The sequence below is a fragment of the Opisthocomus hoazin genome, chromosome Z (assembly GCF_030867145.1).
Source record: "Opisthocomus hoazin isolate bOpiHoa1 chromosome Z, bOpiHoa1.hap1, whole genome shotgun sequence".
Lineage (NCBI taxonomy): Eukaryota > Metazoa > Chordata > Aves > Opisthocomiformes > Opisthocomidae > Opisthocomus > Opisthocomus hoazin.
Window position 1 is genome coordinate 57,230,826 of NC_134454.1, and position 11,826 is coordinate 57,242,651.

An 11,826-nucleotide genomic window follows, 5' to 3' on the forward strand; every position below is an offset into this window, starting at 1 on the left:
CAAATCACACAACTCCAGGATCCACAGAGTAGTGAGGGCTGAGGGAACAGGAAACAGTGACAAGTGGGAGGTGACTGTGTTTTTCATGGAAGACACCGGGATGAGGCTCACCTGGGCACACAGCTGTCCAGGAAGACAACAACATCTGAGTTATGAATGACAAGTGGTAATTTTGCCTTTACAGTGATATTTTCAGATATTGGACAAGTTTCATATCTTTGTGTCCGACAAAAAAATGTCTATCAGACAGCAAACAGGTTTCTAAATGAGGGATGCGCTAGTCTTTCAATGATCTCTTTTATCTAGTAAGGTTTCTTCCAATATTTCCGTGTTTAAGAAAAAGCGTGGTTGTGCTTTCCAATTTAAAGGGCTATTGTCAATCTGGAAACTCAACTACAAAACAGACATATGTTTAAAAAAACTTCTGAAACAGAGATGGGCAGAATTTATTGCAAATTTTGTCCTTTCTCTGTTTGCAAGGTAGTCAAGAACAAAATTTTATTTCACAAGAAAATTACTCTTTAATGATAAATTGTTATTAGTGGTTAATTCTTTCTAAGTGGGGTGGTGCTTTAATTTCCAGTGTATATTGTTGGATTTTTTTTTTAAAAAGAATAATGAATGGAAGAATTTATGAAAACTTTTACATATGGAGAAAAGTCTGTTTCACTTCTATTGAAATGCAAGTCTTTGAACACAGAGGTGGCGATTCCTCAGGTAACATTAACAATGAAAAATCTGGCCCATGAACCAAGCAATTAGTGGAATTCAGGAATATGCTGAACGTCCCATCTGGGTTGCAGGAGTAGGACTAAGTGTATTACCCAAGCATTCACAGCAAGCTCTAGAAAAAATGGACTTGGTCCAGTGGTCACACTAAGGAAGAATCATGCAAAGTACATACACAGGTTACAGATCTGAGTGCGTGTCTCCATCCCTACCTACAAACTCCCTGTGAACATACCTAAGCATAGCTACTCATCTCTACCTGTACCGGCACAAAACCTACCTAAGCCCTGCCTTGTCTTCAACATACCACCTTGCTGCCAAGGACTTTCTGTTGCAGGAATTTGGCGCCTCCTGGTATGACAGAGTTTTCTGAAGTGTTTTGTGGCTAAGAAACCGCCAGCTGCTGCATGGTACCACTCCTCAGGAAAGGTGCCAGCCTCTGTACCAGCTCTAGTGGCAGGATCAGAAAAAAATGTGGAAAAGGAGGTGAAATGGACAAGCACACAGTAAGGAGTTTAGAGGAAGGCTGTCACCCAGGGCCGAGGTTCAGGCTGCAGAAAGGAGTGGAGAAAAGAGTGGTGGAGGAGAAGGGTGACAGAGAGTGTTGAACAGCTGGACACACAGCTGTGCCCAAACTGAAAACCCCAAACCCCTTCTGCCCTGTACACCTAGGGAAAAACAGTCCTGAGGCACGAGCCTCAGCGCTCATTGGGACTGTGCCTGCAGAAGGGCCATGAGGACAGAAGTTGAGGCAGATGTAGCCTGGTCTCCAACCCCAGACTGAGGTCAGTGCTGGAGGGAAAACCTTGCAAAGGATAACCCATGAGCAACAAAAGGGTCTTCTACTTGCTGAAGCATCTTCATTGCCCAGTGATCACAGTTTGGTACCTCCCTCTGGCCACATGTGCTGGCAACTCATTCATGTTTCCCCTCAGTTGTTCTCCAGAGGCTGGAGGTCTTCTGTGGCTCTCTGCTTATGGGAGCAGTAGGTTGGATGAGGTCATATCATTCATGCCTGCTAAGCTTTAGCACTAAGTGTAGCTCCCGCAGCCATTCAACATGTGCATCCCCTCTGCACTTTCCTCTTGGAAAGTGGGTCTGGCCTTGCTAAGCTCTGCTCTCCCACGCCAGCCTCCTTGTTTACATCAGAGTAGCAAACCTACTGAGGAGGCCAATTAACTGAATTGCGTCTGTGGCCAGTTTGATGCATCGAGCTCAATTCTTAATAAAGAATAATAGGAGATGGTGCTGGCCACAGAGATTATTTGGTTTCCAGGAAACAGCCTGCGACTGGGAAACCAATATGTTCAGTGCTGGGTGCCAAATTGCCAACACAATCCTCCTGCTTTGTCCTGCAGGCAGTTAGCAATCGGCCTCTGGTGAGCTCGACCGGCCTGAAAAGCAATGGGAGGAGCTGCCGTGAGCTCCCCTACTTTGTCAGATTTCTAGTAATGTGTCAGAGCAGTTGACCCCTGGATGACTCAGCCACATCTCAGAAGGGAAATGCCTGGCAAGAAGATCATGCTGGAGGAAAGGTTTTAACAGCTGGGAAAAGCAGCACTGTCATTGCGGCAGAAGAGGAAAGGAAGAAGTGTAAGAGCAAGTAAGACATCATGATCTGGCCTACTCAGAGACCAGCATGAGAAGCTCAGGAGACAACGGATGCCCCTGTTGATGGAGGACTGGGGTTTTCACAAGTCAAGACCATCACAAGAACCAGAGGGATCAAGATCTGGATAAGCTTCTCTGTAAGATGAGAAGTGTTTTATCCTTATTCACATGTTTTCTTTCAAAACCCGGTTAGACTGTGATTTCAGAAATCATTGGCCACATTCACCAATAAGCTTTGTCTGCTTTGCTGCTCCTCCAGGGACTGAAAGAAGATGTCAAAGTTCCTTGTCTGATTAAAGCCTGTGTGTACTGCTTTATGCAGCCAGAGCAGCAACAAAGGGGATGAAACATGCCAGGGACACCAACCCCTTAATGTCTTATCCAGGGTGGAACATGTACTTTATCAGAGACAAACAGACAGCACTGTGAGGAGAATTACTGGCATTATGGACAGGATGTTCATGGACCACTGCAGGTATGGAGCCTGTGTTCCCATGGCCTTGTGTCCCGTAGCTGAAGCATAAACCCCCTTGCTGAAGTCTTCTGCACCACTCATTTGGCGCAGTGTCCCCAACACTTTCCTGTCTCTTACACAGATATCCTCTGTCTTCAGCTGTCTCTGTGGCCCTTTTATGGACTTGAACATTTGGCTTGCAAAAACAGCCTGAGAGCTGAGCAGAGACCAGAACAATGACTATCCCAGTTGTGAGCAGTGGGACACACTCAGCAAACACATGACCTTTGCATTACATGTGTGTATCCCTTTCCAAATATCTCAGTTCTCTAGCCCATCTCCAGTGCCCTTTGGGCACAGCTTGACTTGCTGAAGTTCTCACAGAGTGAATAAAGACCCTAGCCAAAGACACCACTAGGTCCAGACCCCCTGAGAAAGAAACTAGAAATCCCAAACTCTCTGAAAGGATGAGTACCATGTCAATGTCAGTAGTAGTCTTTTCAAAGAACAACCCATGGTGGTTTAAACATCTGTGATATCTATTGCTTACACATGCTTTCCTTTTTATGCCTCTCTTAAACTCCTCAGGTGGGAGGAAATTCTCCTATCCTGAAACGTAAGTTACTTAGACAGGGATACTGATACCAGGATCCCGCAAAGGTAGCAAGCATAACAAAACCTCCCTCTGAATGTTTGGATTTCAGTAACCCAGGAAAATGTCCTGTGATCTGCCTGGTGCTGACTGGATGTTTTCTAACGTCTCTGAGTACAAAACCAGAAGCCCTTAACCGTGGTGGAAGTGTGCTCCAAGCCAAGGTCTTTCACCGTCCCAGATGGCACTGACTGAGCACCCAAGACCTGTCAATTTCTCTGTGCAGATGTGTGATTTGGTAGCCATCAGATAGTCCATATCTGACTTTTGGGGTGTAGTTTTGGTCTGATGGGACTTGAATGAAAGAAATTAAGAATATCGACAAGAAAAAGCCATTTCCTTAATCCTGGCCATTTACTTCTTCAGGAATTAGTGATAAAGAATTCCAATATTTAATATTATAATCAGGAATAATTGCACTGAGATTAATGGGACTATTCACAAGATCCTGCCTACAAACTTAAGTGACTTTGAAGGATCAGTAGCTTGAACTGCATAATCATCAGAGGTGCAATACACATATGTTGTAAAGCTGTGCATCTGCCTTTCTCATCCCAGATATACCTAACTGACATTGTTCGCTCAGGCAAGGAAATCTTGCATTTCCCTGTGCAGAAGTAAGCTCAGGCAATATAAAAGGCTGTCTTAATCCTCTTCATCTTCTCTAGGATTTCCCCGGTGACTGACTCCATGCTTCTGAAAAGTTTGCAGTTCAGTCCCAAATGTTATTTCTGTCATTCTTCTGGGATGAAACATTTCTCTTTACCTTTCCCTTCGGTCATGCCTCATAGAGTGCCTGGCTCATAAAGGCTGTTTTCTCCCTTCACAGTGTTCAAAGGCTTTATGTTCTATTTGAAACTGCTATTTTTTCCCACAGTTGAAAGAGAGAAACCATTGTCACTCCGCAAGCATTTGAGCCCCCACTGCCACGACAGAAAGGTACACTGCTCAGCACTAGCAGCAATGAACTGATACCCAGGAGCCTCATGTTCCCCAAAGGTTCATCCAGGAGTCTCATGTTTGTTGCTCATGCGAGAGCACAGTGGCTGTGGTTCTCAGTTGCTCAGTTTATTTAAGCAGATTTCCACCAGCAGAGTACTCGGCCCCGTGCATGCCTATTCCACTCTGTAATGAATTTTTTCCTTTATATTTTAGTATTTTTTTTTTTTTTACTATCACAAGCTTAGTTATATTTCCTTGTATTTCTTCCCAACAGCAGATTGGATAACAGAAAGCTGCATTAATACAGCAGTGCTTTGCAGAGCAGAATCGCCTGCGTTATCACACTAATGTAATGTAATACAGGGACATTAGAAATACTCCAGAGATACAAATTGATGGTCAGTTTGGTCTAGGGACTGCCTACAGCAGTGGATGGCAACCAAATGTTTTGGAGGAAGCAATAAAACGTGCATAATGTCTCTTTCCTTGCAAGACTCTTCAGCACAGGGAACTCCTGTCCCAAACCCAGCTGCAGATCGGTTTATTCCCCAAACAACAAGGCTAAGTACCCCACAGAAATGTTATCCCAAGCAGTATAATTACAAATGCAGATTGTGTCCATTTAAGGCATCTAATCCCTTTTTGGAAGTCTTACTGACGAGTCTGCTTCTCTGCATGGCAGCCCAGATTTAATTAGGCTTTGTGCAAGGGGAATTCCCCAACAGCCTACGCTTGCCTGCCGTTTAATTCCATCACCTGCCCTGCTCTCCCAGGCACAATTCAATACCCAGGGGTACATGTTTTGCTCTTTCCCTTGCAACATGACCCTCCAGGGTTTCATCCTGGGGCTGCACACTCAGCGCCTGTTCCCCGTGGACCTGTGTCCCAGCAGACTCTGTAGCACCCCATTCAAACTCTCTGCCGTGCCTTTCAATAGTCCCAGCAGAAAAGGGGCTGTTAAGGGATCGCATGCCTTCTCCTCTCCACAGGGCCAACTCCTCCTGGGCATCTGGTTGTCATTGTGGTCTTTCACTGAATTCCCCTCTGAGGAAAGCAGACCTGGAATGGGTCCTTAGCAGGAGTTGAGGAGACACCTGTCACACAACAAGTTTCAAGGAGAGGTTTCTTCCTGGAATGAAGGGAGGTCGCACAGTGGGATGGGTGGGAAGCATGGCTGAACTGGGCTGCTGATGTGGGAAGGGTGGGTAGCAGGCTCTGTCTGAGGATCACGCTGTCCAGAATCTAGGGCTTCTTAAAGACAGGCAGCTTGAAAGCATGAAGTGTTTTTTGATGAGCCTTGCTTTTGACATTTCCCTGCAAAGCTGTCCCCTGCACCTTCCTCCCCTTTAAAACTAATTTTGAAAATGTAATAAAAATAATTTTATAAAAATGCAACATCTCAGGAAAGCCTGCAATTCTTCACTTTAGCGTTGTCATTTTGCCCATCATAATGCCATGCAAGTGTGCCAAATCATCATATCAAAATCTCCAGCTTGGCAGAAATAAAACACTTTGATAATTTTCATCAAAACTAGCATGTTCGTGTGGAATGTTTCAATCTAATCAAAAGGGCAATTTCTGTCAGACAGCTGTTCAGTCAGAACATTTTCAACCAGCTCTGATCAGACGTTTAGCTAGTAGTTTCCAAATGCACCCAAGAGACCTAGGCACTCAAGGCCCAGTGCAAGGTTGAGGAGTTTCTCGCTCCTAAAACACTTGGTGCTGGTTTGCGTTGTCACACTTCTTCCACTTAACGTTCACTAAGACCAAGAGGTGACAACAGAGAAGCAGAAAGGAATACAGATAATGAGGGAAAGGGTCTGAAATAGCATCAAGGACCAAAGCTGGGGTGGTACTCCATCTGAAGCGGAGCTGGCTGCTGTAACAAATAGATTTGGCCACATGCCCACTAGGGCACAAAGGAAGAAAACCAGTCTCAGGAGAACACAGAGCATGAAAGGGGGATTGTGGGCACTGGTAGTTATACTGCCTGGAAAAGCCCCACCGCACTGAGCTCTTTTACTGGCCAGGAAACTTTCCTAAAAGGTGTTGGAATGAGAAAACCACTCCCAGCTGTCAGGACTTTGCCAAAGGCCTGTAATATTGAGCAACCTCCACCTAAACTGACATCCTCAGTGCAATGGACCCAGAAGCCACCGAGCTGAATGAGCAAGAACCATCCACTCCTCTCAGAGACCATGTGGCTGGGACAGTTTATAGCATTTCTTCTCACCTTGCTCTATTCCTGTACTTTTGCTATCTTCTTTCTTTTTCTTTTTCCCCATCTTGAAGACTGTGCATTACAAAACCGAGGACTAGATGCATTCAAAAACACATAGGTAATTGCATAGAAGACCTTTGACAGCTTTAATCAACATATGGAATTTAAATATATACTGCTATTCCCCTGTGGATTAGTAACACTTTTAAATTTGCCTTGAAATCAATATTTTGCATCAGTGAGTAAAGAAAATTAGCAGTGGGCTGGGACTGAAATTGAAACCTGCAGCTATCTTCATCACATCCACACAGCTCTGTCCCTCTAGGAGACTATGCCATCTGGTACATTGTGATTAGAACACTTGTCAGGCAGCACAATCAAGTCAAGGAACTTTGAGGGCTAGGAGTTCTTCAGTTCAGACTTTTACTGAGATTAGAAGCAGACCTTACTCTTTAATAATCACTGTGAACTAGAAGTACTAAACATCTCATGCATTCCCTTTCCCACATCAGAGCTTCTCAGAGTCACAAATGCCTTTGCACCCCGTCCCTGAGCCCACCTCCCCAAAATGAAGTCTTCCCACTGAAGCTATTTCATCTGTGGTGGCTGCTAAAGTCAACTGAAAATAGCACCTGAAATAAATTTTCCCAATGTGTCCTTTCTGCGGGACACAGGCCACAGAGCCCAGGCCCCTGAAGCATCAGGGGCAGCTCAGTCGGCAGGATGCTGCACATATCCCTGGCATGTCTGCATCCTCATTTGATCTGCTGCAAGCCATGTGTGGCTGTAAGTTAGCATACTTTGCTCTGCAGGAAGATAAGTGGCTTTCAGTGAAAAGAGAATCCACTACTTAGCTTCCAGCTATTGCTAAACATTTCCATCCTCTGTTTTCTTTGCAGCTCCTGAATTTAGAAGGATTTTTAAAAAATTATTTTCGCTCTCTAGTATCTCACCTTCCTATTGTTTTGTTATTTGCAAACCACTTTTTGTAAGACTTTAAAATCTAGATATTCTTGATCATTTTCCCATGCAAAAGCTGATTCCTGTCCAGCAGATTTTAAACTTACGAAGTTAAAAGCAATCATGCTTAGCTGTCCTGCATGGTCCCTTGTCAGTGCATCAGTAACCACAGGATGAAAGCCACTGCGTTTAGAATGAGCACTCTCCATCCTGTCTCGGTAAACCAAGGTGCCTGAAGCCTGTTAGAACATGGCAGCATTTTCAGACCTTGAATCACTTATATAATTGCATTCTGAACCCTTCACTCTCCCATTTTATGCTACCTCCCTTTGCCTCCTCCAGCATCCTCTCCACATCAGTGTCACCAGGCTGGACACAGTAGGCTGGGGATGGTGTCACCACAGCTAGAGCTAGCAGTCTGTAACTCCTGGTTCACAGCCTCTGTACAGGAGGACTGTTAACCCTTTCAGCTGCAGCTTCTCGCTCAAAATGCACCTTGTTACTGTACCAGAGGCACTGTTTTCCATAACTGTCTCCTCCATCACCACAGACTGCTTCTTACTAGTTTTTACTACTAGCCAAATACAAAGATGTACACACCGGGCAGTACACAGCTTGACAATCTGTATTTCCCTGAGGAAACCTTCCTTAACCATTCAACATCCTATGCATTCCTGTTTCAACTGCAAATTTTATCAGCAATGATTTTCATGTTTCCTTCCAGATTATTGATTAAAATATTGAACAGCCCTTGTACTGAAATCCATCCTTGGAGATGCAGCTAAAATCATCTGCATTCACAGACTGGTCCACTTGAACAATCACCCTTTGAAATCTATTTTTTGGTCCATTTTTAATCCATTTAGCAGGCCTTATTGATTCCTAGACCATGCCTATTTTAAGGAAGGGGTACTTTAGAACACAATGGAAAGCTTATTCATTTGGGAAAGTGCATTCATTCTGGTCCTGGCAGCCTAGGGAACTGATACCGACTTCAGCCCTCACAACATAGCATTTATTTGTGTTTTTCTACTATTACCTACCACAGCTGGTTTCTGTCCAAGCAATAAAAAGTACAAAAAATTACTACCGTTATTTCAGAGATGCTGTGCTTCATGTTCTTCCTCACCACCGTTTTTTACAAAAGGACTTGCCTTGCTACTGGAAGTAGTTGTTAGCTACCACTAGAGGCCAGCGTTTTATACCCGGTGTGCAGAGTTACTGCCTGAAAGTATCCGGACTATTCCCAAACAACACTTCATTTTAAAAAGAAGCAAGGAGGAAAATGAGTTACTCTCCAGTTTAATGCTTTCGAGATCATCCAGGCTTCCTTCAATGGCAGAATCATTATGAATGCCAAGTATGAAAGCAAAAAATCCTCCCCGACTGACATTATGGAAATGGCAGGCTGATGGACCTGAACTCCTTACAAACAAATTACTTGTCTTTAGCTGCACCTAACTCTGCGTATGCTGTTCAAGCAGGCATAATTTGCTTTGCTGTTCTGTGGAAAAGCCCTTTTCAGACATACGGCTGTTGAAACTGACACTTTCAAGTGTGCTGAGGACCCAAGGAAGGCTTTTAGTCAAGAATTCTGCTACACAGTTCTGAAAAAAACTTTATCTGAAGAAGCACTGCTTTTAAGACTCCAGACAGGCAGAGCTGATGTTTGTAGGTTTTTGTAGTGTGCGTAAGCAAGACAAACCCCAATGTTGATCCAGTGGTATAGCGGAGAGTCTGTCCTGACTCCCATAGAAAAAGCAGCCCTACATGGAAGCCAAGCAGCCTGCCTAAACTGCGGAATAAATTAATGCAATCACCCCAAACAATAGTAGCAAGGGAATTTCATTCTCCCTTCCAGGAAAGCCTACAAGGCACAGCAGAACAGGAGACGTTCCTGTTCACGGCAAACGTGTCATTGCTTGCCAGGCAGGTGGATCAGTGCCCAGCTCGTGTGCACAGACCACTTGCCCCAGAGACTGATCTGGAAAAACACAGTGAGAAAGAGGAGTTTATCATGACATTTCTTGGGCATTGCAGGGCAGTCCAACTCAGCTTTAGCAGTGCAGTGCAGCTGAGAAAAGGATGAATCTAATAGCCAGCTAACCAAAAATGTGAGAAATGAGCCTCACAGTGGGCACATATATTGCCTTGCATGAAGGATAATAGGTATCCCAACAGAGAGGAAGATGCAGGCTATTACAGTGCCTGCATGTAAGTATCATGTGTATAAGTATTTGCTCAGGATATTGGAGAAGACTACATGGAGGCTTGCTTTGCAGATGATGTAAAGGCAGTAAATCCCTCCATGTGTCTGGACACGCTCTTAGGGAGTGCGGGAAAGGAGGTGATAGTGATGGACAATCAGTTATGGTTGAAAAAGACATGGGTAAGAAGGAAGACTCTGTATACAAAATTTGTGGCTTTAGACAATATCATCTTTGGAAGGCCTTCCAGGAACTTCTTCAGGGCCAGTAAGAGATGTGGAAAAGCAAAGCCTTAATGTATAGCTGAGTAAAAGACATTGGGAACGTGTGAGGGGGAACTGTTCAGTTTCATCAAGAACTCCCAAGGAGCCAATTTCTGGAGTGGAAGGACTTTGGCTAATCCAGCCTGGAAGCAAGCTGCAGCTAAAATAGTTAAAAAGCAAATCAGAAAATAAAAAAGAAGGAAAAGCAATGAAGCACAGCAAAACACACTTTTTGGAATGGTGCATCTGTAGGGGTGAAGTGAGAGAAACTGCACTCTCAAAAAAAGTGTAGAGTAGAAGTTCACGGAAAAAGAAAGGAAACTAGCAATTTGAAGAGATAATTCTCATTTAAGCAGAACACAGACAACAGAAAATCAAATCGTAATATATACACACATATGTATTTGCATAAATATATATACATAATCCTCAGCAAATATTGGATGTCTTAGAAATAATGTGTGGGAAATGACAACAGAGTTTTAAATGAAACCACTAATAAACTGCTGTAGCAGAAACTTGGTGGAAGAGTGATAATTAACACAGCACTGAAGTGTCACACCAGGTGACTGCTTGGCTCTGAGCAATCTGTGAGTCCCAGTTCAAAAGAGAAAGGCTGATAAGATTAAACAGCAGGGTAAAAGATGTTGTCAGAAGGGGGAAGACAAGTTAGAAGTGAGACCAAATGAAGACAATAGGTATCCTTCTGGTTAGTCAGAGTTATGAAGAGGCAGGTCAAAAACCTTGGAGAAGCAACTTGCCATGGGCATATCTTTCTTCACCACTCACCAGGAGAAGGATAGACTTCAAAGGCTGTGTAAAAGGTGTGGGTGGTCACAGAGGTCAAGGCGAAAAGATAAGGCCATAGCAGAAAACTAAATACATTCTTCACATATGTGTTCACTTAAAGGAGCTCTCTAAGGTTCACAGTTCACTTTCTCTTGGGATATGCTGAAAGATCTGTGTCTGAATAAACCTATAGAACAACTTTATAAAACAAAGAGTAGAAAAGTCACCATGAATGATGAGATTCATTCAAAACTGCAAAAGGACCCCAAGTATGAAATTCCCACAGCAGTTACTGTGGCATGAGAGCTATCACTCAAAACACCACCAGTGCAGGAACAGTGGGTGGCCAATAATGTATCAGTTTTAAAAGAGCTGTGGAGAGGGCTGTTCTGGGCAGTACAGTTTACTACTTCTAATATTAACACTGAGCAATACAAAATATAATTTGTAGATACAACAAGTACAATCAAGAAGAATCCTCAGGGATTTTGCAGAGGGAAGTCATGTTTCACTAATCTATGAGGGTCATTTAGAGGAACCACTGAACATGTGTGTGAGGAAGATCCAGTTGTTAGACATGATATGGGTTTCTAAAAAAGCTTTTAACAAGATGTGTCCCTATAGGTTTTTGGAGAAGCTAAGCTCTGATGAGCTAAAAGCGAAAGTTATTGCATAGGTGAAAACTAGGTTAAAATACAGAAAGTAGTGAGTGACTAAGAAGTCAGATTTTAGAATGAAGACAGGTTTCTAATGAAGTGGATCTATACAGAAGTGCATGTTGCACAGCTGGTTTACAAATGATTGGTAGAAAGAGTAGTTGCCTAATGAGATGACCAACTTTGGCAAGCACACAGAGTTGGGGCAGTAAAACAATAGGTGCTGAGAAGGGTTGCAGAAACCCTCAAGATGCAAAATAACATAAAAAGAGGTTGTAGATGAAACTCTGGGATATTTAATACAAAGCAATCCCCATGTGGAAACAGCAGTGCTGATACTGC